The 24,330-nt window shown below is 42.6% G+C and overlaps 9 non-coding genes across 9 annotated transcripts; all 9 read right to left on the bottom strand.

Annotated features, from left to right (window-relative positions):
- Positions 1-728: 728 nt before the first annotated feature.
- Positions 729-802, bottom strand: trnai-aau. Its single transcript has one exon. It is a non-coding gene; the product is annotated as a tRNA-Ile (tRNA).
- Positions 803-1,418: 616 nt separating this feature from the next.
- Positions 1,419-1,491, bottom strand: trnar-ucg. The gene has a single exon. It is a non-coding gene; the product is annotated as a tRNA-Arg (tRNA).
- A 285-nt stretch (positions 1,492-1,776) lies between these two features.
- trnai-aau lies at positions 1,777-1,850 on the bottom strand. The gene has a single exon. It is a non-coding gene; the product is annotated as a tRNA-Ile (tRNA).
- Positions 1,851-4,027: 2,177 nt separating this feature from the next.
- On the bottom strand, positions 4,028-4,101 carry trnai-aau. The gene has a single exon. It is a non-coding gene; the product is annotated as a tRNA-Ile (tRNA).
- Positions 4,102-4,718: 617 nt separating this feature from the next.
- On the bottom strand, positions 4,719-4,791 carry trnar-ucg. Its single transcript has one exon. It is a non-coding gene; the product is annotated as a tRNA-Arg (tRNA).
- Positions 4,792-5,069: 278 nt separating this feature from the next.
- Positions 5,070-5,143, bottom strand: trnai-aau. The gene has a single exon. It is a non-coding gene; the product is annotated as a tRNA-Ile (tRNA).
- A 612-nt stretch (positions 5,144-5,755) lies between these two features.
- trnar-ucg lies at positions 5,756-5,828 on the bottom strand. Its single transcript has one exon. It is a non-coding gene; the product is annotated as a tRNA-Arg (tRNA).
- Positions 5,829-6,105: 277 nt separating this feature from the next.
- trnai-aau lies at positions 6,106-6,183 on the bottom strand. The gene has a single exon. It is a non-coding gene; the product is annotated as a tRNA-Ile (tRNA).
- A 966-nt stretch (positions 6,184-7,149) lies between these two features.
- trnai-aau lies at positions 7,150-7,222 on the bottom strand. Its single transcript has one exon. It is a non-coding gene; the product is annotated as a tRNA-Ile (tRNA).
- Positions 7,223-24,330: the final 17,108 nt, after the last annotated feature.

The raw sequence follows: 24,330 nt of genomic DNA, 5'->3' as shown, positions 1-24,330 counted from the left end.
AAGTGTCTGGCGCTGCTTAGCATTATTAGCACCACATTCAAACCATCTGAGCTAACTGGCCTGCTTTTGATGACTTTTTAAAACAAGATTTCTTACAGAAAACCACGACAGAACAGTATTGGACATGTTTTGGATGGTCAATCAGGTGTGACCACCTAGCAGCTTGGCGTTTGTGGAAGAAATTAGCTTAAAAGGTACACTGTAGACTTCACATGTAAAAGTTATTGGAAGAAATATTTTTTTTTCAGCAGAGCAAAACACTTCAAACTATCTCAAAATTTCAATTAAATCTCAAACACCATTTTAGCAGTAGGTGACTTGTCCAAATCAACGTCAAACAATCTACCACATATGTTTTTGAGTTATGGTGGAGCATTTAAACACGAAGGGACTCGAACCCTCAATCTTCTGATCCGAAGTCAGACGCCTTGTCCAGACGCAGTTGTAAAAAAACTGTTTTTTTTACAAATCTGAAGTGCCATGGTTTAGCTGCAAAGTAGCAGAGAGCTAAAATTTGCCAAAAAGGCAGTCTGTTTCGCTGGCCAGTTAACTTTTGTGGAAGAAAATAGCTTAAATGGTAGACACACTGCTACATTGTGAGTTATTGGAATTAAGTTCTACATTGTCCTTAATATCTGGATTTGCTGAGCAGAATGCCCTTCAACTATCTCTATGTTTGAAATGTACAGTGCGATTGCAAACACATTAATGTGCTAAATCAACACTTCTGGCCAGTATGGGGATCTAACCCATGACCTTGGTGTTATTAGCACCACGCTCTAATCATCGGAGCTAACCGGCCTGATTTGTTACTATTTCCAAAAATAACAATTCCAAAAATAAAACAGGCTAGAAAGCACAGAATTGGGCCAGTTTTGGATGGGCTGCCTGGCTGTGCATGGTTTGTAGGTGCTGCATATGTTTTTGTCCTTGCTACTATAGCCATGGAAAGCAGCGCCATAGAGATTGAGACTTATGTTGCGTTAATGGCCCATTAGTGCAAACAAAAGGAGGATAGAGATTATCTTGGGTTTAGGGTTTTGCGGTTATAGTACCCCTAAAGTGTCTGGCGCTGCTTAGCATTATTAGCACCACATTCAAACCATCTGAGCTAACTAGCCTGCTTTTGATGACTTTTTAAAACAAGATTTGTTCCAGTAAACCACGACAGAACAGTATTGGACATGTTTTGGATGGTCAAACAGGTGTGACCACCTAGCAGCTTGGCGTTTGTGGAAGAAAATAGCTTAAAAGGTACACTGTAGACTTCACGTTTAAAAGTTATTGGAAGAAATATTTTTTTTTCAGCAGAGCGAAACACTTTAAACTATCTCAAAAGCCATTGTAGCAGTAGGTGACTTGTCCGAATCAAAGTCTAACAAGCTACCACATAGTTCTTTGAGTTAGGGAGGATCTTTTAACCACGAAGGGACTCGAACCCTCAATCTTCTGATTCGAAGTCAGACGCCTTGTCCATTAGGCCACGCGGTTGTAAAAAAAACTCTTTTTTTTACAAATCTGAAGTGCCATGGTTTAGCTGCAAAGTAGCAGAGAGATAAAATTTGCCAAAAAGGCAGACTGTTTTGCTGGCCAGTTAACTTTTGTGGAAGAAAATAGCTTAAATGGTAGACACACTGCTACCATGTGAGTTAGTGGAACTAAGTTCTACATTGTCCTTAATATTTGCATTTGCTGAGCAGAATGCCCTTCAATTATCTCTATGTTTGAAATGTACAGTGAAAGTGCAAACACATTAATGTTCTAAATCAACACTTCTGGCCAGTATGGGGATCAAACCCATGACCTTGGCGTTATTAGCACCACGCTCTAACCATCTGAGCTAACCGGCCTGATTTGTTACCATTTCAAAAAAAAAATTCCAAAAATAAAACAGGCTAGAAAGCGCAGAATTGGGCCAGTTTTGGATGGGCTGCATGGCTGTGCATGGTTTGTAGGTGCTGCATATGTTTTTGTCCTTGCTACTATAGCCATGGAAAGCAGCGCCATAGAGATTGAGACTTATGTTGCGTTAATGGCCCATTAGTGCAAACAAAAGGAGGATAGAGATTATCTTGGGTTTAGGGTTTTGCGGTTATAGTACCCCTAAAGTGTCTGGCGCTGCTTAGCATTATTAGCACCACATTCAAACCATCTGAGCTAACTGGCCTGCTTTTGATGACTTTTTAAAACAAGATTTGTTCCAGTAAACCACGACAGAACAGTATTGGACATGATTTGGATGGTCAAACAGGTGTGACCACCTAGCAGCTTGGCGTTTGTGGAAGAAATTAGCTTAAAAGGTACACTGTAGACTTCACGTTTAAAAGTTATTGGAAGAAATATTTTTTTTTCAGCAGAGCGAAACACTTTAAACTATCTCAAAAGCCATTGTAGCAGTAGGTGACTTGTCCGAATCAAAGTCTAACAAGCTACCACAACAGTATTGGACATGATTTGGATGGTCAAACAGGTGTGACCACCTAGCAGCTTGGCGTTTGTGGAAGAAATTAGCTTAAAAGGTACACTGTAGACTTCACGTTTAAAAGTTATTGGAAGAAATATTTTTTAGAAAAACTTTAAACTATTATACACCACATAGTTCTTTGAGTTAGGGAGGATCTTTTAACCACAAAGGGACTCGAACCCTCAATCTTCTGATTCGAAGTCAGACGCCTTGTCCATTTAGGCTGCCGCGGCGGTTGTAAAAAAAAACTTTTTTTACAAATCTGAAGTGCCATGGTTTAGCTCCAAAGTAGCAGAGAGATAAAATTTTGCCCAAAAAGGCAGACTGTTTTGCTGGCCAGTTAACTTTTGTGGAAGAAAATAGCTTAAATGGTAGACACACTGCTTCCATGTGAGTTAGTGGAACTAAGTTCTACATTGTCCTTAATATTTGCTGAGCAAAATGCCCTTCAATTATCTCTATGTTTGAAACGTACAGTGAAAGTGCAAACACATTAATGTTTTAAATCAACACTTCTGGCCAGTATGGGGATCGAACCCATGACCTTGGCGTTATTAGCACACCGCGCTCTAATCATCCGGAGCTAACCGGCACCGATTGTTTACCATTTCCAAAAATAACAATTCCCAAAAATAAAACAGGCTAGAAAGCGCGAATTGGGCCAGTTTTGGATGGGCTGCCCGGCTGTGCATGGTTTTGTAGGTGCTGCATATGTTTTTGTCCTTGCTACTATAGCCATGGAAAGCAGCGCCATAGAGATTGAGACTTATGTTGCGTTAATGGCCCATTAGTGCAAACAAAGGGAGGATAGAGATTATCTTGGGTTTAGGGTTTTGCGGTTATAGTACCCCTAAAGTGTCTGGCCGCTTAGCATTATTAGCACCACATTCAAAACACATCAGTTAACTGCGCCTGCTTTTGATGACTTTTTAAAAACAAGATTTGTTCCAGTAAACCACGACAGAAAATTATTGGACATGATTTGGATGGTCAAACAGGTGTGACCACCTAGCAGCTTGGCGTTTGTGGAAGAAATTAGCTTTAAAAGGTACACTGTAGACTTCACGTTTAAAAGTTATTGGAAGAAATATTTTTTTTTTCAGCAGGCGAAACACTTTAAACTATCTCAAAAGCCATTGTAGCAGTAGGTGACTTGTCCGAATCAAAAGTCTAACAAGCTACCACATAGTTCTTTGAGTTAGGGAGAATCTTTTTAACCACGAAGGGACTCGAACCCTCAATCTTCTGATTCGAAGTCAGACGCCTTGTCCATTGAGCCGCCGCGGTTGTAAAAAACTGTTTTTTACAAATCTGAAGTGCCATGGTTTAGCTGCAAAGTAGCAGAGAGATAAAATTTGCCAAAAAGGCAGACTGTTTTGCTGGCCAGTTAACTTTTGTGGAAGAAAATAGCTTAAATGGTAGACACACTGCTACCATGTGAGTTAGTGGAACTAAGTTCTACATTGTCCTTAATATTTGCTGAGCAGAATGCCCTTCTATTATCTCTATGTTTGAAACATACAGTGAAAGTGCAAACACATTAATGTTCTAAATCAACACTTCTGGCCAGTATGGGGATTGAACCCATGACCTTGGCGTTATTAGCACCACGCTCTAACCACCTGAGCTAACCGGCCTGATTTTTTACCATTTCAAAAAAAAAATTCCAAAAATAAAAAAAGGCTAGAAGCGCAGAATTGGTGCGGGCTTTTGGATGGGCTGCCTGGCTGTGCATGGTTTTGTAGGTGCTGCATATGTTTTTGTCCTTGCTACTATAGCCATGGAAAGCAGCGCCATAGAGATTGAGACTTATGTTGCGTTAATGGCCCATTAGTGCAAACAAAGGGAGGATAGAGATTATCTTGGGTTTAGGGTTTTGCGGTTATAGTACCCCTAAAGTGTCTGGCGCTGCTTAGCATTATTAGCACCACATTCAAACCATCTGAGTTAACTGGCCTGCTTTTGATGACTTTTTAAAACAAGATTTGTTCCAGTAAACCACGACAGAAAATTATTGGACATGATTTGGATGGTCAAACAGGTGTGACCACCTAGCAGCTTGGCGTTTGTGGAAGAAATTAGCTTAAAAGGTACACTGTAGACTTCACGTTTAAAAGTTATTGGAAGAAATATTTTTTTTTCAGCAGAGCGAAACACTTTAAACTATCTCAAAAGCCATTGTAGCAGTAGGTGACTTGTCCGAATCAAAGTCTAACAAGCTACCACATAGTTCTTTGAGTTAGGGAGAATCTTTTAACCACGAAGGGACTCGAACCCTCAATCTTCTGATTCGAAGTCAGACGCCTTGTCCATTAGGCCACGCGGTTGTAAAAAAACTGTTTTTTTTACAAATCTGAAGTGCCATGGTTTAGCTGCAAAGTAGCAGAGAGATAAAATTTGCCAAAAAGGCAGACTGTTTTGCTGGCCAGTTAACTTTTGTGGAAGAAAATAGCTTAAATGGTAGACACACTGCTACCATGTGAGTTAGTGGAACTAAGTTCTACATTGTCCTTAATATTTGCTGAGCAGAATGCCCTTCTATTATCTCTATGTTTGAAACATACAGTGAAAGTGCAAACACATTAATGTTCTAAATCAACACTTCTGGCCAGTATGGGGATTGAACCCATGACCTTGGCGTTATTAGCACCACGCTCTAACCACCTGAGCTAACCGGCCTGATTTTTTACCATTTCAAAAAAAAAATTCCAAAAATAAAACAGGCTAGAAAGCGCAGAATTGGGCCAGTTTTGGATGGGCTGCCTGGCTGTGCATGGTTTGTAGGTGCTGCATATGTTTTGTGTCTTGCTACTATAGCCATGGAAAGCAAGCGCCATAGAGATTGAGACTTATGTTGCGTTAATGGCCCATTAGTGCAAACAAAGGGAGGATAGAGATTATCTTGGGTTTAGGGTTTTGCGGTTTATAGTACCCCTAAAGGTGTCTGGCTGCGCATTATTAGCACCACATTCAAACCATCTGAGTTAACTGGCCTGCTTTTGATGACTTTTTAAAACAAGATTTGTTCCAGTAAACCACGACAGAAAATTATTGGACATGATTTGGATGGTCAAACAGGTGTGACCACCTAGCAGCTTGGCGTTTGTGGAAGAAATTAGCTTAAAAGGTACACTGTAGACTTCACGTTTAAAAGTTATTGGAAGAAATATTTTTTTTTCAGCAGAGCGAAACACTTTAAACTATCTCAAAAGCCATTGTAGCAGTAGGTGACTTGTCCGAATCAAAGTCTAACAAGCTACCACATAGTTCTTTGAGTTAGGGAGAATCTTTTAACCACGAAGGGACTCGAACCCTCAATCTTCTGATTCGAAGTCAGACGCCTTGTCCATTAGGCCACGCGGTTGTAAAAAACTGTTTTTTTTACAAATCTGAAGTGCCATGGTTTAGCTGCAAAGTAGCAGAGAGATAAAATTTGCCAAAAAGGCAGACTGTTTTGCTGGCCAGTTAACTTTTGTGGAAGAAAATAGCTTAAATGGTAGACACACTGCTACCATGTGAGTTAGTGGAACTAAGTTCTACATTGTCCTTAATATTTGCTGAGCAGAATGCCCTTCTATTATCTCTATGTTTGAAATGTACAGTGAAAGTGCAAACACATTAATGTTCTAAATCAACACTTCTGGCCAGTATGGGGATTCCGAACCCATGACCTTGCGCGTTATTAGCACCACGCTCTAACCACCTGAGCTAACCGGGCCTGATTTTTTACCATTTCAAAAAAAATTCCCAAAAATAAAAACAGGCTAGAAAGCGCAGAATTGGGCCAGTTTTGGATGGGCTGCCTGGCTGTGCATGGTTTGTAGGTGCTGCATATGTTTTTGTCCTTGCTACTATAGCCATGGAAAGCAGCGCCATAGAGATTGAGACTTATGTTGCGTTAATGGCCCATTAGTGCAAACAAAGGGAGGATAGAGATTATCTTGGGTTTAGGGTTTTGCGGTTATAGTACCCCTAAAGTGTCTGGCGCTGCTTAGCATTATTAGCACCACATTCAAACCATCTGAGTTAACTGGCCTGCTTTTGATGACTTTTTAAAACAAGATTTGTTCCAGTAAACCACGACAGAAAATTATTGGACATGATTTGGATGGTCAAACAGGTGTGACCACCTAGCAGCTTGGCGTTTGTGGAAGAAATTAGCTTAAAAGGTACACTGTAGACTTCACGTTTAAAAGTTATTGGAAGAAATATTTTTTTTTTCAGCAGAAGCGAAACACTTTAAACTATCTCAAAAGCCATTGTAGCAGTAGGTGACTTGTCCGAATCAAAAGTCTAACAAGCTACCACATAGTTCTTTGAGTTAGAGGAGAATCTTTTAACCACGAAGGGACTCGAACCCTCAATCTTTTGATTCGAAGTCAGGCGCCTTGTCCATTAGGCCACGCGGTTTGTAAAAAACTTTTTTACAAATCTGAAGTGCCATGGTTTAGCTGCAAAGTAGCAGAGATAAAATTTGCCAAAAAGGCAGACTGTTTTGCTGGCCAGTTAACTTTTGTGGAAGAAAATAGCTTAAATGGTAGACACACTGCTACCATGTGAGTTAGTGGAACTAAGTTCTACATTGTCCTTAATCATTTGCTGAGCAGAATCGCCCTTCTATTATCTCTATGTTTGAAACAGTACAGTGAAAGTGCAAACACATTAATGTTCTAAATCAACACTTCTGGCCAGTATGGGGATTGAACCCATGACCTTGGCGTTATTAGCACCCGCTCTAACCATCTGAGCTAACCGGCCTGATTTTTTACCATTTTCAAAAAAATTCCAAAAATAAAACAGGCTAAAGCGCAGAATTGGGCCAGTTTTGGATGGGCCGCCTGGCTGTGCATTGGTTTGTAGGTGCTGCATATGTTTTTGTCCTTGCTACTATAGCCATGGAAAGCAGCGCCATAGAGATTGAGACATATGTTGCGTTAATGGCCCATTAGTTGCAAACAAAGGGAGGATAGAGATTATCTTGGGTTTTAGGGTTTTGGCGGTTTATAGTACCCCTAAAGTGTCTGGCGCTGCTTAGCATTATTAGCACCACATTCAAACCATCTGAGTTAACTGGCCTGCTTTTGATGACTTTTTTAAAACAAGATTTGTTCCAGTAAACCACGACAGAAAATTATTGGACATGATTTGGATGGTCAAACAGGTGTGACCACCTAGCAGCTTGGCGTTTGTGGAAGAAATTAGCTTAAAAGGTACACTGTAGACTTCACGTTTAAAAGTTATTGGAAGAAATATTTTTTTTTTTTTCAGCAGAAGCCAACTTTTAAACTATCTCAAAAGCCATTGTAGCAGTAGGTGACTTGTCCGAATCAAAGTCTAACAAGCTACCACATAGTTCTTTGAGTTAGGGAGAATCTTTTAACCACGAAGGGACTCGAACCCTCAATCTTCTGATTGAAGTCAGGCGCCTTGTCCATTAGGCCCGCGGTTGTTTATAAAAATGTTTTTTACAAATCTGAAGTGCCATGGTTTAGCTGCAAAGTAGCAAGAGATAAAATTTGCCAAAAAGGCAGACTGTTTTGCTGGCCAGTTAACTTTTGTGGAAGAAAACAGCTTAAATGGTAGACACACTGCTACCATGTGAGTTAGTGGAACTAAGTTCTACATTGTCCTTAATATTTGCTGAGCAGAATGCCCTTCTATTATCTCTATGTTTGAAACATACGGTGAAAGTGCAAACACATTAATGTTCTAAATCAACACTTCTGGCCAGTATGGGGATTGAACCCATGACCTTGGCGCGTTATTAGCACGCGCTCTAACCACCTGAGCTAACCCGGCCTGATTTTTTACCATTTCAAAAAAATTCCAAAAATAAAACAGGCTAGAAAGCGCAGAATTGGGCCCAGTTTTGGATGGGCTGCCTGGCTGTGCATGGTTTGTAGGTGCTGCATATGTTTTTGTCCCTTGCTACTATAGCCATGGAAAGCAGCGCCATAGAGATTGAGACTTATACAAACCCATTACATTTATTTAATTAATTAATAATCCACATTTATTTCCTGCTTGGCTATATGGTTTAAAAGGAATACACTTTCTACATTGCAGGTTTGTTATATTAATCATTATTTTGTTTGTCTTTGTTACCATGCTGGTGGGAGGAATCCTTCCCACAGGAGTGCAGAGGCGTGGCCAAGGGTGAAGGGACTGTTATATACCTATGGCCTGCCAAGTTGGGCCACAGTACCATCAGATGCCATGCTGGAGGGTTTAGAGTTTAGGTTAGTTTATTTGTATTGGTTTCAGTTATATTTATTTTAGTTTCCCTGGGTGGTTATTTGGTTTGGCCCAGTTAGGTATATATGTTCCCTGTTGTCTCATTTTGGAATTTGGGCGGGTTTGATGTGCACATGTATTTTTTGTTAGTTATTTTTGGAGTTAAGTTATATTGAGTTTACCTATTTTGAGTTTATATATTAAGTTTCTTTGTCTTATATATTGTTTTTTGTGATTTTTTTTTTTTTTTTTTTGGGTAACTAAAACCCCACTTTTTTACAACAAACTCCTGTTATCCTAATTGTCTAACTGCTTGGTCTCTGACAATTGGTGGCAGTGGTGGGATCATCCAGTTGAGGAAACAGGAGTGTTTTTTTTATTTTTATTTTTTTTTCTCTCCAACCCAAGAAGAGGAAAATGCCTCGAGAAAAAGGTGGAAGGAACCAAGGGGCACCGGCAGGCTTAACAGTTGCTCAGGAAGGGCAAGCCAATGAAGGAGAAAATGGAGCTTCTGGAGGGGTGGATAACGCAGAGGGTATGGAGCCAACTTTGTCAGATGTGATGGCCATTCTTCATGCTCACATGGGGCAGCAGGAGGCCCGAGAGGCAAGGCAGAATGAGGTAACTGCACGACAAGAACACCGGTTTAGAGCGATGCAACATCAGTTTCAACTTCTGCAGTGTGAAGTGGAGACCCGAACGTCTTCAGATCCTCTGTCAGCCGAGTCCGATCCTCCAGAGCAGGGGGTTCAAACATCCACTCTACACCCTCTGCCAGCCCAAACTGAGCCTATGATTACCAATCAAACGGTGGCTTCTGCAGGTGCGGCTTGCTCACATAATCAGCCCAGGTTGGAAAAATTAACTGATACTGATGATGTAGAACATTTTCTCATTACATTTGATTGCATTGCTGTAGCATGCAGGTGGCCCAGAACAGACTGGGTTTTTCATTTAATTCCATTACTGACAGGCAAAGCTAGAGGTGCATATGTGCATATGGACATTGATGATTCCCTTGATTATGGCCAGGTGAAATCTGCAGTTCTTGCTAAATATGACCTTAATCCTGAGACATACAGGCAGAGATTTCGCTCCCTAGAGGTCAACCCTGATGAGAGCCCCAAGGAGCTGTATGCAAGGCTCAAGGAGCTTTATGCAAAGTGGATCCAGCCAAAAGGTAAAACCATCCAAGAAATTGGTGAAATTATTATATTTGAGCAGTATTTGAGAATGGTGTCCCCAGAGCTTCAGGTTTGGATCCGAGAACATGACACAGATTCAGCAATGGAGGCTGCAAGGCTGGCTGACGTTTTTGTGGCTGCACGGCAGAAGGGACAACCATGGAGCTACAACCTATGGAGAACAAATGACAACTGGAAACCAGCTTACCAACCAGTGACCGGTGTGGGTAAGCGTCCCATGGGGGAAAGCCAGCCAGCCAGCAGAGCATTACAATTCTCAGGAAGAAAGCCAATCTGTTATCTATGTGGCATAGAAGGCCATACAAAACCCATGTGCCCTAAAAACTCAGCTAAAATGACACAAATGTGCTTTGTACCACGCCCTCAGGAGGAACCTGAGCTCAAAAAGGACCAATCTATTAAAATGACAAATATTTAAGTGAATGGAACAACTCTTAAGGCCCTGCTTGATTCTGGAAGTGATCAGACTCTTGTGCACAGGAGGTTTGTACCCCACCACATAATCAGCACCCAAGACACCATACCTATCTGTTGTGTACATGGAGATGAGAAAAGATATTCAACAGCTGACATGTACATAAAAGTAGATGGGCAAACTTACCTGTTGAATGTTGGCGTTGTTGATTGCTTACCTTTTTCTGCTGTACTAGGGCGAGATCTTCCAGTGCTTTTTGATTTGTTGGAGTTCAACAAAGGCTGGAAATGTAATGCGGCTGTTACCAGAGCACAGGCAAATAAGTCAAATGACCATGTTGAGACTCTCTGTGTACTGCCCTTCTACAATGACGAGTTGGAGACAGCACCTGGAAAGTCTCGTAAAACGGCAGGAGAAGTTCCAACACACTGTTGTGAAACCACTAACCAATCCTGAACCAGAGTTACCCTTAGGATTTCAAATGCCAGTGAACATAATTGAGGCGCAGAAAGCTGATCCATCTTTAGTGTCTCTCTTTCAGAAAGCAAAGGAGAAGGGGCTAGAAGCTGAGCTGGACTTCAACGGAGATGAGTATATTCTGCAAAATGGCATGCTCTATCATCAACAGGGGTCAGTGTTGCAGCTAGTGGTTCCCCAAGCAGTGAGACCGAACATCCTTACCTTGGGGCACTCGGTTCCCTGGGCGGGCCACCTGGGTAAGCACAAAACCACAGCATGTGTCAAACTCCATTTCCACTGGCCAGGTCTGTGCAGAGATGTAGCTGAATTCTGTAGAAATTGCCCTCAGTGCCAAATAACATCTGCTAAAACTCCGTCTAGAGCTCCTCTCCAACCTCTACCCATCATTGGCACCCCATTTGAGCGGCTGGGAATGGACATTGTGGGCCCCATTGAAAGGAGCAAAGCAGGGAATCGTTACATGCTGGTCATAACAGATTATGCTACAAAGTACCCTGAAGTCTTTCCACTTAAATCTATAAAAGCCAAAGCAGTTGCTTTCTGTCTGGTGCAGTTCTTTGCCAGAGTTGGTTTCCCTCAGGAAATCCTGACTGATCAAGGAACTAACTTCATGTCTTTGCTGCTGAAACAGGTGTACCAGCTACTAGGAATCAGAAGCCTGAGGACTACACCGTATCACCCCCCAAACAGATGGACTGACAGAGCGCTTTAATCAGACCTTGAAGCAGATGCTCCGGAAATTTGTCAACAACAGCGGTACAGACTGGGATCAGTGGCTGCCATATCTCCTCTTCGCATACAGGGAAGTACCCCAAGCTTCTACTGGCTTCTCTCCGTTTGAACTTCTGTACGGGCATGAAGTGCGAGGTCCTCTCTCACTGATGAGAGAGATTTGGGAGGGAGGAAAGGAGAGGGGGAATCCGTTAATGTCATATCCTATGTTGTCCAGATGAGGGAACGATTGGAGAAAATGAGTGAGCTTGCCCAAGCGCACATGGCCCAACAACAGCAGAAGTCCTGGTACGATCGGTCGGCCCGACAGAGGTCCTTTAACCCTGGACAGAAAGTGCTAGTGCTCCTCCCCAGTGATGACAAAAAGCTTCTGGCAAAGTGGCAAGGACCATTTGAGATTCTTAAGAAACTAGGGCCCACTACGTACCAGGTGTCAACCCCAGGGAAACCACGGTCAAGTAGGATACTACATATAAATCTCCTGAAGGAGTGGGTGCAGCGTCCAGAAAGAAAAGAAGTGATGCTCATCAGAGGTGTGCAAGAGGAAGTGGATGAACAATACTTACCTTCAGCTGGGGCTCCAGTGGACCATGACCTCGACCACCTTTCTGAAGAGAAGCAGCTCCAGGTGAGAGACATCTGTAATTCAGAAGTATTCCAGGAGAATCCTGGTAGGACAAATATTGTTGAACATAACATTGTTGTTAAAGAAGGGGCTTCAGTGAGACAACTTAGTTACAGGATCCCTGAACGCTTACTGGCTTCACTGGAAAAGGAGATTCAACTGATGTTGTCCCTGGGGATCATCGAGACTTCAAGAAGTGAGTGGTGTCACCAAGTGGTGCTGGTGCCAAAGAAGGATGGCAGCATACGGTTCTGTATTGACTTCAGGTACCTAAATTCAGTTTCTCAGTTTGATTCCTATCCTACACCAAGAATTGATGAACTGCTTGAACGACTGGGCAAAGCAAAATACTTGACCACATTAGATCTGAGCAAGGGTTATTGGTAGGTTCCCCTCTCTGAGCGATCCAGAGAGCTGACAGCCTTCAGGACTCCATTGGGTCTCTTCCAGTTACAGTCCTGCCATTTGGGTTGCACGGAGCTCCTGCCACCTTCCAGAGGCTCATGGACCAGGTACTATGTGATTTCACTGGTTTTGCGGCTGCATATCTGGATGATATTGTCATTTACAGTACCACCTGGAAGGAGCATTTGGAACATCTGCAGGCTGTCTTGGACTGTCTCCACTCTGCCGGGTTGACCATAAACCCATCAAAGTGTGTCTTTGCGGCTGCAAAGACGGCATACCTGGGCCATATCATCGGAAATGGGGTGATACGGCAACAGGTCAACAAGATCCAGGCCATAGAGTCCTGTCCTTTGCCACAGACAAAAACAACTTCAATCTTTTCTGGGCATGGCAGGCTTTTACCACCGCTTCATACTGCAGTTCTCCACCAGGGCAGCTCTTCTCACAGACCTGACTGGATCCCGGTGGCCCAATCGGATCCTGTGGACAGAGGACTCAATGGCAGCTTTCTATGACATCCGGCAATCCCTAAGTAAGGAACCAGTTTTGTACAGTCTAAACTTTGATGAACAGTTTATTCTGCAAAAAGATGCTTCTGACAGGGGTCTGGGGGCAGTGTTTCTCCAGGGACCACCTGGTGACCGCCATCCAGTTGCCTGCATCAGCAGGAAGATGTTCCCAAGAGAGGTTCGGTATTCGACAGTGGAAAAGGAGGACCTGGCTATCAAGTGGGCTCTCGACTCCTTAAGGTACTACCTCCTAGGCAGGGAATTCACCCTTGAGACGGACCACAAAGCTCTTCAGTGGATGGAAAGGATGAAGGATAGCAATGGCAGAATAACCAGGTGGTACCTGGCACTCCAACCTTTCCGCTTTAACATCCAGCACATCCCAGGCAAGAACAACCTCACAGCTGACTACCTCTCTCGCAGTTCCAGTGAGAGTCCTGAAGGGGGGGCGTGTGTGATGGCCTAAGCCACACAGGTTAAACAGCCAGCAATGGTAATATAGTACACCATTTCACCCCATGCTTTTTGGTACACATTAATTCATTCAGTCACACAAATAATTTCAACATTAAAACAAACCCATTACATTGTTTAATTAATTAATAATCCACATTTATTTCCTGTAGCTTTATATGGTTTAAATGGAATACACTTTTCTACATTGCAAGGTTTTGTTATATTAATCATTATTTTGTTGTCTTTGTTACCATGCTGGTGGAGAGGTCCTTCCTGATGCAGAAAAGGCGTGGCCAAGGGTGAAGGACTGTTATATACTATGGCCTGCCAATTGGGCCGTACCATCAGATGCCATGCTGGAGGGGGGTTTAGGTTGGCATTTATTTGTATTAGTTTCAATTAGTTCCCTGTTGTCTCATTTTGGGTGGGCAGGTTTGATGTGCACATGTATTTTTTGTTAGTTATTTTTGGGTTAAGTTATATTGCGTTTACCTATTTTAGAGGTTTATATATTAAGTTCTTTGTCTTATATTGTTTTGTGAATTTTTTGGGTAAATAAAACCCCACTTTTTTACAACAAACTCCTGTTATCCTAATTGTCTAACTGCTTGGTCTCTGACAATTCACCACAAATCTGAAAGAAGACATGTTATTGAAGACAAATGTCTGAAAATCTCAAAATTGACCAGTGAAAATAGTTTGTTTTTTGCCTGCCATGTCTCGCCTTAAATAGGTTATTCAGTGCTAATTCTTTAACACAAAGTAACACGTTATATACATTTATATTTGAATAGTTATAGTATATAGTAACTAACACTCTCAGTGTAGTTTTGGTATAGGCCTACACTATATGTAATCCCCATGTTCAGGTACAGCAAGTAGCCTACTTCATCTCTGAACAACCCGATCTCACTCAAAAGCGTACAAATAACACGGGTTTCTACCGTGCAATGTGTACGAGAAAGTGAAATTCTACGTGCATTACATACGCGGAGCGCTCCAATTGAAGTCATGGGGACCGGTGCGTTTTATATGCACGCAGCTCGCGTTACCACGTGTGTTATCGCGAGAACAGCATCACACACAAAAACATAGATATGGTTGGGTTTAGAGAAAGAATGCAGGGAAAGGCTTTAATAACACAAGAAAATCACAAACACACTAATAAACGGTTGGGTTTAGGGAAGAAACATTGGGAAAGGCTTAACAAAAAAACACTACAAAGTCGCAAAAACGCGCCACATAAACACGCTAATAAACGGCCTAAAATCGCCAAACACGGGACGCGAACCCCGGTCTCCTGGGTGAAAGTCCTGTGTTTTACCCTTCCACCACCCCATCCAACCTCCTTATGCGGCCACACGTCCCTTCATACTATAAACTCAGTGGTTTCCATTACTGTAATTGGAGCGCTCCGCGTATCTGCTGTACGCACAATTTCAATTTCGCGTACACATTGCACGTATTTCACAGGTGGAAACCCGTGGTATTTGTACGCTTTTCAGTGAGACTGGGCTGCTCTGAAAGTGTTGTCTGTAATTCTCTGTACTGTTTTATAATTACAAGTTTGTGTAATTTGGGGTTTCTGTAGCCAGTGACATTTTATTATTTGTATTTTATTTTCACTGCAGATGTAATGGCATTGTACATTTTTAGTTTTTATTTGAAAGTTGAAGCTTCATTAATAAACACAACCCTAATTCTCATTGGTTTTGAGATGTTACTTTCTGTGAATACCTTGTCTGATAGGCTACAGTACTGTGGCATAGTATCAGGACATCCTGGCTAGTGTCTGTCGCACACGGCTACGGGCGAATGGCCGGATGATGGGCCTATATTTGGGAGAAAGTCCAGGGCAGTTTTTTTAGCTCCAGTCCGTCCCTGCCTTATATATCGTAAATGGGACTCTAAAAAATGCCCATGTAGTGAGTGACCAGTCGCCTAATAGGGCTTGGGCGCCGCGTTGCATTCTGGGACGTGGCGGCCATGTTGATGGCCTCGCGAATGTAAACAAACAATGTAATACAGCAATTCGAACGAGGAGAAGAAGCAGAGTTGGGAGAAAGAAATAAGAATTTTAAAATCCAGAAAAGGATGTGGAATTTACCGGGATACATTAAATAGGGAAGCCAGGGACCAGTATGTGGACAAAATCGGCACTATTGAAGGTTTGGATCCTTATGAACTCCCCAACAAAGATTGGAGCACCGACAAAGACTTATTGTCGCAGTTTTGCATAAACGACATCTTCGCCTACCTTGTTTGTGGTGTGAGCGCCTACACTTCGGAACAGTTCCGAAGCTACAAATCATTGGAGTCACATGTACAGTTCACAAATGGATGGGTTCAGGAGCTTCAGATCATAAAGCCGGCAAACAGTGAGAATACCGTAATCCGGACAAAGGTAAGCTGCACTCCACCTAGCTAGCTGCTAGTTTAGTAACCGTTAGTGCTAACAACACATGTAATACTTTTAACTATGTGTTTCAAAACTGTGTTTCAAAGGTGTAGTTAGTAGCTGTCAACCCTCCCGTTTTCCGGGTTTCTCACGTATTTGAGCTCTTTTCCTGCTGTCTTCCCGTTTTAGTATTTTCCTGTAAAATATACAGTATTTGAAAACTCTCATGACATTAACTTTAGCCCTTCCATCGGACCTGTCAGTCTCTGTACTGTTGTCCTGTTGCTACCCCTTGCCCTTCCAGCGAAACAGATGTTTTCCTAGTATCGTTTTGCTTAATTGAAAGCAACCTTAGTGTGATGTTGGCCTTTTTAAGATAACAGCGTGGTTGTTGTGAGAGCACGATTTCACGCCAGTCTGTAAGCAAAGTCACTTTAGATCTAACTTCACACAACTCGCTTATTTAATGCAGCAGTTTTGTAGTACGAATTTTTGCTGTCAGCAGAGGGATAGCAACAGAAAGATGAATGTTTAAATTGTCCCGTATTTTGGGTGAGTAACCCGGGAAATGTCCTTTATTTTCAATGTTCACTTAAGCTACATAAATTAATATTCAGATGTTATACTTTGCTGTCGTATATATAAATGTAATTTATATGTCATGTATACACATTACTGAGGCGTTGAGGTTAATGTTTGGATTCCTGCATATAATGAAACATAATGAAGTGTTGTCCTTATCTGTCATTCTTAATGTAAAGTGTTACTTTATTATTACTGCTGTTTTTTCCAGTTTTAAGACAAATGAACAAATGTGTAATGTATGTTCATTTATGTCTCCTCAGGTCTTGCACTCTCAATGCATCAATGAGACTCCTCTGAAGCCATGGGTCATCATTGCCAACAATGGCCAGGTTTGCTGTGCACACTGTACATGCATGGCTGGCATTGCAGAGTCATGTACACATGTTGGGGCTCTACTATTTAAGATGGAGGCAGCAGTCCGCATCCACGGAAAAAAGACCGTGACAGATCTGCCTGCTTACTGGAAAATACCATCTGGAATTAACAAAGTCCACGGAGAGGTCGCCCACTAGATGGACTTTACTTCTGCTAAAGCTCAGAGGATTGCTCTGGACAGAGTCATCGATGATAACAGTCCCATGCCTGGCCTACGGACGCGAGCCAGCAAACACACGCCCCAAGCCACATTGGACGACTTGTCGTCACTGCTTCCTGTTCTCCATAAACATAGGGCAGTTTGTATGTCGACAATGGACACCTACTATCACGACTATGCTGACCCTGTCCAGCCAGCTGTGATGCCAAAACCCCTGCAAGACCATCTGCGTGACCCACAGTTTGATCATGCTCCACTATCTGTCCTTCTCCAGCACTGTGAGAAAGTGAAAGACATTGCAGCTGTGACAAAGGAACAAGCGGACATCATCAGCACACACACAAAGCAGCAGCATAAGTCATCTGCCTGGTATGGAGTACGGGCAGGGAGAGTAACTGCCTCAGCTATGCATGCAGTTGTTGTTTGCAACATTGAGAAGCCGGCTGTGTCCACGGTGAAAAAATTGTGCTACCCAACAGCACTGTTAACTACACAAGACACAAGATGGGGAATTGAGCATGAGGAGACTGCAAGGAGTGCCAAACAAGCACCACACCACACTGACCTGAAAATTGAGCTGTCTGGATTCTGCATCAACCCTGGGTTTCCACAAGTAGGCGCTTCACCCGATGGATTACTTCACTGTATCTGCTGTGGGAAAGGCTGCCTGGAAATAAAGTGTCCAGCAAAGCACAAGAATACCACTGTCCAGGAGGCTTGTGATGGTGACAGGGACTTCTGTCTCCAACTTGTGGACAACACATTTCAACTTAAACGAGGCCACAGATACTACAAACAGGTGCAGACACAGATCTTTGTGACTGAGTCCAAATACTGTGACTTTGTGGTGTGGACACAGAAAGATCTCGTTGTTGTCCGAGTCATGCCAGATGTCAGGTTCTGGGAGTCATGTCTGCAGAAGGCACAGGAATTTTTCCTGAAGGTTTCCCTCCCTGAGCTCATTTGCCACCACTACACACAAGATGCCTCCACACCGCAGCCCTCAAGAGTTATGGCTGTAAAATCTTGTAACACTGTAACAGTCCCACAAGTAAGAGGTCAAAAGAGAGCGAGGAAGAGGACCACAGAAAATAAGGAGAATATGTGGTGCGTGTGTCAAGGGCCTGAGGAACTGGATGACATGGTTGCATGTGACAACAAGAACTGTACAACACAGTGGTTCCACCTTTCCTGTGTTGGACTTGATGGAACCACTGCAGCAGGTGACTCCTGGTTTTGTGATGCATGTCTGTAGTCACACAGCTGTCCAAAGACATATATTGTATATTATATATACATATAGTGTATAGATTTTTATTTGTATCCGTTATTGCATTGTTATTGTTTACTAAATTTATAATTTGCAGTACCTCCATTTTCTATGTATCCATTGTTGTTATTTTATAGATACCTATTTATTTATAGTATTGAAAGAATTTATAAGAAATGTATATTTATTACTACATAAGAAATTGCACTACCTCCATTTTTATTTGTATCTGTTATTGCATTGTTATTGTTTACTATATTTATAATTTGCACTACCTCCATTTTCTTTGTACATTGTTATTTTATAGATACCTATTTCGTTTGGCTCTCTGTGTAGGCGGTCGCATTTTCTCCCTCTCCTCCCGTTGCCTACCCTGCTTTGCTCTCTCGTCTAGTCTTTGTCTCTGTGTACTTTGAGAGTCTCTCTCTCGGCACTGCTCCTAAACTACGAATTATGGATTTGATCAACTGGTCTCTCAGCGCAATTGACACCATCTTCTCGACGAGAAGCTCGGGTTCGGGGGAACCTGACTGCCCTGCCGGAACGTTCGCAGCTGGCTACACGATGGACACGTGGGAGAGGTGGCGGATCGTGTGTCTGGCGGTTCTTTCCGTGGAGGACATTGAAGATATTTTTCTATTCGGAACCATGATAACAGGTTTTTTGCTGATTGGCTCAGGCATTGCCCTGGTTATCGAGAAATTAAGAAGAAGACGGCAACCGAGCAAAATACCAGGCTGGCCGTCATGGTTGAAGCTGTGGGCAGAGCTGTCGGAACTCAAATTGTGACTGTGACCAACATGAGCCACAAATTGGATACTATGAACACCATGGGCCAAAAATTGGATACCATCTTGGAGAGACTGTCAGCTCTGGATAGGCTGGACAACATCTTGGGGAAACTCACGGTTTTGGCAAGGAAATGTGATCGGCTACGGAGACCAGAGGGGATATTCAGAGCAGTCGAGAGTGACTAACTGCGGCTCCTGGCCCTGAGACAAAACAAATTCCAATCTTATCTTTTTCGCGCCCTGAACCAGCCTTGGCGGAGGCCGGTGTTCACCAACACTTCCCCTGGAGCACTGCAGCGGGGCACACTCTTGCGTTCCTTACCCGATTCCCACAGACACCTGTTGATTGTTGACTCGGACTGGGTCCTGTTTCAAGGCTGACTCCATGGCAACCGGCTGTGTATCGCAATGACAATCGTGCGGACTGAGAAACCCTGATTACGGGGGCCAGACGTAGCTTGACTACTCAGGCCTACACACACACAAACTCTTACATATATACAGATATGCAATCACCCCCCACCCCCCATCCAGCGCCTTCTCCTGTACTGTAGCTAAAGCTAATTAGCAGCAAGATGCCACCCTTCTCCATAGAGGACTACTACAAACTCCTTCAGAAGATTGCAGTTCTGGAAACCAAAATTTACCGGTTAGAAGTAAACGTGGAAGTGAACAGATCATGTGGAAATGACACCACTTTACCAGTGACCCAAAACAATGGACAAAAGCATGCTAACACACGGCTAACTAGCACCAGCAAGACCACAAAGAAACAAGAGGGCTGTGGAACGGATAATAAATCAACAAGTGGCACTCCTCCCGACTCCCTGACCTTTTGGTGCAAAGCCTAAGAGTAAATCATTTTCCTGGGAAATGGGAGGACGACTAACGGGCAGAGCAGCAGCGCCCTGAGATTTGTGATATGACCGCCTGGCCTGCATTACCACCCAGGCAGAGCGCCTCTTCAACCCCTGTACTTAGCAGGACACAGTCGTGGACAGCTGCAAAAGGAAAATAATCAACAAAATGCCTCCCCAACAACTGAGTGTGCAGGTGAAGAACAGATTTGCTCCTCTGCTGCAGGACCCTGGACATGACCTGGATTACGTCCTCATCGTTACACAGCAGGGTAAGGACTGAGAGCAATTCTAAAAGTAAAAGCTACAGGGAAAGCTAACAACTGGGCCCCAAACTCTGATTGTGGGTGACTCTGCTGTGAAAGATATAAACAGCAAAAACACCAAAATACTCTGTTTTCCCAAAGACATGGTGTCTGACTTGGCCCAAAGAATCCAGGATATCATAGCAGCACACCCAACTGTGAAGAACATTATACTGCATATAGGGTCAAATGATGTTGTAAAGCAAGAGTCTGAAGTGCTGAATCGTGACTTTATGAATCTGCTGAACGCAGTCAGCTCCCTAAATGCAAAGGTGTTTATCAGTGGCCCTATAACCACCAGTCAGAGGAGGAGCTGAGAGATTCGGCAGACTGTTGGCACTGAACAGATGGCTTTCAACTGCATGTACCAACAACCATTCTCTGCAGTTCATTGACAATTTTAACATTTTCTGCAGACATCTTTTTAAAGCAGATGGACTATTCCTTAACAAGTCAGGAGTAAAGCTGTTCACCTCTAGCCTTTTAATTTTCTGCGCACACATCTGCTCCCTTGGCCAAGGACACCGAGACAAGATGAACCAAAACAAGAGGAAGACACAACAAAGTGCGGCAGTGAGCCACCACAGCCCCAACCTGAGCAAAGATTTAACCATGGGAGACCAAAGAGCGGAGATGAGAAATCTCAACACCCCTTCTCACCCGTCCAACACTCCTCAAACCCTTTGGACAACCACGACAGCTTTGAGGACCTCTTTAAGGATACGTCGCTCTCCCCTCTCTTCCCCCATCCCCATGTTGGAGTTCACTGACCAGATGAAGCAGCTGGTGAATGCTGGAACCAAGTATGCCCCCTTCCTTCTCCCATCGTAAAACGCCAGGCACCTCTGCCCCCTCAAGGACGGCAGCTAACTCCTTCTCCCCAAACTGATAAGGATGCTTGTGTGCAAAATGCAGCGCCAAGCGTACTGATATGGGTCCCGGGGGCTGCATGCCTAGTAGCACTCATGACTCTTTCCAAGACAAGCCTGGGCCCCACGTGATAGGGTTCTTCCACAATTTATGTTGTGATAGGTAATAGAAAAAGAATGGCGAAATAAGCACGTAACTGCAAACTTTGCAAATTTAACATCCATTCCTCGTCAGCCACAGTCTGTCCCAAAAAATGAAAACGCACTAACACTAGCCCTACTAAACGTTAGGTCTTTGGCGGGTAAATCATTTTTAATCAATGATTTTATTATCAAGCACAATCTTGATTTTATGTTTTTAACTGAAACCTGGTTGGACCATAATAACAGTGCTGCTGTTCTCATTGAGTCAGCCCCTTAACTTTAGTTTTATGAGTGAGAATAGAGTGAATAAGAAAGGAGGTGGAGTCGCCATTTTGTTTAATGACTCATTTCAATGTAATGCGCAATTATCTTGCCGGAAATTTTGCTTCTTTTGAATATGTGGCTCTTCAGCTAAGATCCTCCCCTCAAGCTCTACTTCTAAATATCTACAGGCCACCTAAATACTGTGCATCCTTCTTTGACGACTTTACGAACTGCTGTCTATAATTTGTATTAACTTTGACCGTGTAATTATTGCTGGTGATTTTAACATTCATGTTGACAACCCCAGGACAGAGGGACCAAAGAACTGTGTTGTGTTTTTGAGAGCTATGGACTGACTCAGCATGTGACACAGCCCACGCAATAGGCACACTCTGGACTTGATTATCACAAAGGGTCTGAACATTCCCAAGGTTGGGGTACTGACTGATGCTCGCTCTCTGATCATTCCTGTGTTTTCTTTAACGGCACTATCTCTGTGGGCACAAAGTGTTCAAACAAAGTTAATCAGAAAACGGTATATCACTGAAAACACCAGTGAAAAATTCATTCAGCTTTTCTCCTCTACACCCGCCCTCACTGGGGCCTCAGTCACTGAGCTTGTAGATAATTTCAACTGTAAAATTACGAATGTTATTGATGCTATTGCTACCACTAAGATCAAAGCTGTCTCTGGTAAGAAAAGATCTCCATGGAGAAATTTTATAGTTGTGAGAACGAGAAAAAGAGAGTGTCGAAAAGCTGAACGCAGTTGCGGAAAATCTGATCTCCGGGTCCATTATAACACTTATAAAGAGAGACTTCGCATTTATAATCTGGAACTAAGAAATGCAAGGCGGTCCTTCTTCTCTGACATTATTGCCAGAAACAATAATAATTCACGTGCTTTGTTTGCTACTGTTGATAGATTAACTAACCCTCCAGTACCAGTAGCATCGGAACTGTTGTCTACCAAGGCTTGCAATGACTTTGCCTCCTTCTTCACAGACACAATTCAGAAAATTAGACAAACAGTAAGTGCTTCCATATCAAGTACAGGATATGTGTTGTCACAGTGTGCATGCAAAACAAATTCCAACATGACACAATTTCATACAATCAACCTTAAAAACCTGGAGGAAATTATACAACATCTGAAAACCCCCTCCTGTTGCCTTGATATTCTACCAACGGGTGTTTTCCAAAAATGTTTTGAATTGTTTGGCTTCAGATCTTCTACAGATTGTAAACACATCTCTGCTCTCAGGTATCTTCCCACAGGCCCTGAAAACTGCAGTCATCAAGCCACTCCTAAAAAGAACAATCTAGACACGACACTAATGAGCAACTATAGGCCAATATCAAACCTTCCATTTTTAAGTAAAATCATAGAAAAAGTGGTTTGTCAACAACTCAACCTTTTCTTATCGTTAAACAACAGTTTTGATGCCTTCCAGTCAGGTTTTCGCCACACCACAGCACTGAGACGGCTCTTGTTAAAGTCTTTAATGACATCCACTTAAACACAGATAGTGGCAAAATTTCAGTCTTAGTATTACTTGATCTCAGTGCTGCATTTGATACGGTAGACCATGACATATTGCTTGACCGATTGGAAAACTGGGTTGGGGTTCTTTCTGGCTCAGTACTAAAGTGGTTTGAATCCTATTTAAAGAATAGGGACTACTTTGTGTCTGTAGGTAATTATACATCTGAGCATACAAATATGACGTGCGGAGTTCCCCGCAGGCTCAGTTCTGGGGCCTCTTCTGTTCAACATCTACATGCTTCCACTGGCTCAGATTATGGAAAACAACAAAATAAGTTACCATAGTTGCGCGGATGACACCCAAATTTACATAACCTTATCACCAGGGAACTATAGCCCAATACAACAATTAAATATGTGCATTGAACAGATTAATGACTGGATGTGCCAGAACTTTCTTAAATTAAATGAAGAAAAAACGGAGGTGGTGTTTTTTGGAGCAAAAGAGGAACGATTGAAAGTCAGCTCAGCTTCAAACGACAATGTTAAAACAACAACAGACAAAGCCAGAAATCTTGGTGTAGTCATGGACTCAGACCTGAATTTTAAAAAGCCACATTAACATAATAAAAAAATCTGCCTATTATCACCTTAAAAATAATATCAAGGGTTAAAGGACTTATGTCTCAGCAGGATCTGGAAAAACTTGTCCATGCTTTTATCTTCAGTAGACTTGACTACTGTAACGGAGTCTTTACAGGTCTTCCCAAAAACTCAATCAGACAGCTGCAGCTGATTCAGAACGCTGCTGCTCGAGTCCTCACTAAGACCAAGAAAGTGGATCACATCACTCCAGTACTGAAGTCTCTACACTGGCTTCCAGTGCCTCAAAGAATTGATTTCAAAATACTTTTACTGGTTTATAAATCACTAAACGGTTTAGGGCCAAAATACATTTCTGATCTGCTACTACATTATGACCCACCCAGACCTCTCAGGTCGTCTGGGACAGGTCTACTTGTTGTACCCAGAGTCAGAACTAAACAGGGGGAAGCAGCGTTCAGTTTTTATGCTCCACATATCTGGAACAAACTTCCCAGAAACCTGCAGGTCGCGCTGCAACTCTCAGTTCTTTTAAATCTAAGCTAAAGACCTATCTTTTGATGTTGCTTTTCTTTAAATAATCTATTAACTTTAATTTCTTATACTGCACTGTAACTTTTATTCTTATACTGCACTATCAATTTTATTCTTGTCTTTTAATGTTTTTAATTTGTTTATTAATGTTTTTAAATTGT

This window comes from Perca fluviatilis, chromosome 7, assembly GCF_010015445.1.
Source record: "Perca fluviatilis chromosome 7, GENO_Pfluv_1.0, whole genome shotgun sequence".
Lineage (NCBI taxonomy): Eukaryota > Metazoa > Chordata > Actinopteri > Perciformes > Percidae > Perca > Perca fluviatilis.
This window is presented reverse-complemented; position numbering and strand designations above follow the sequence as displayed.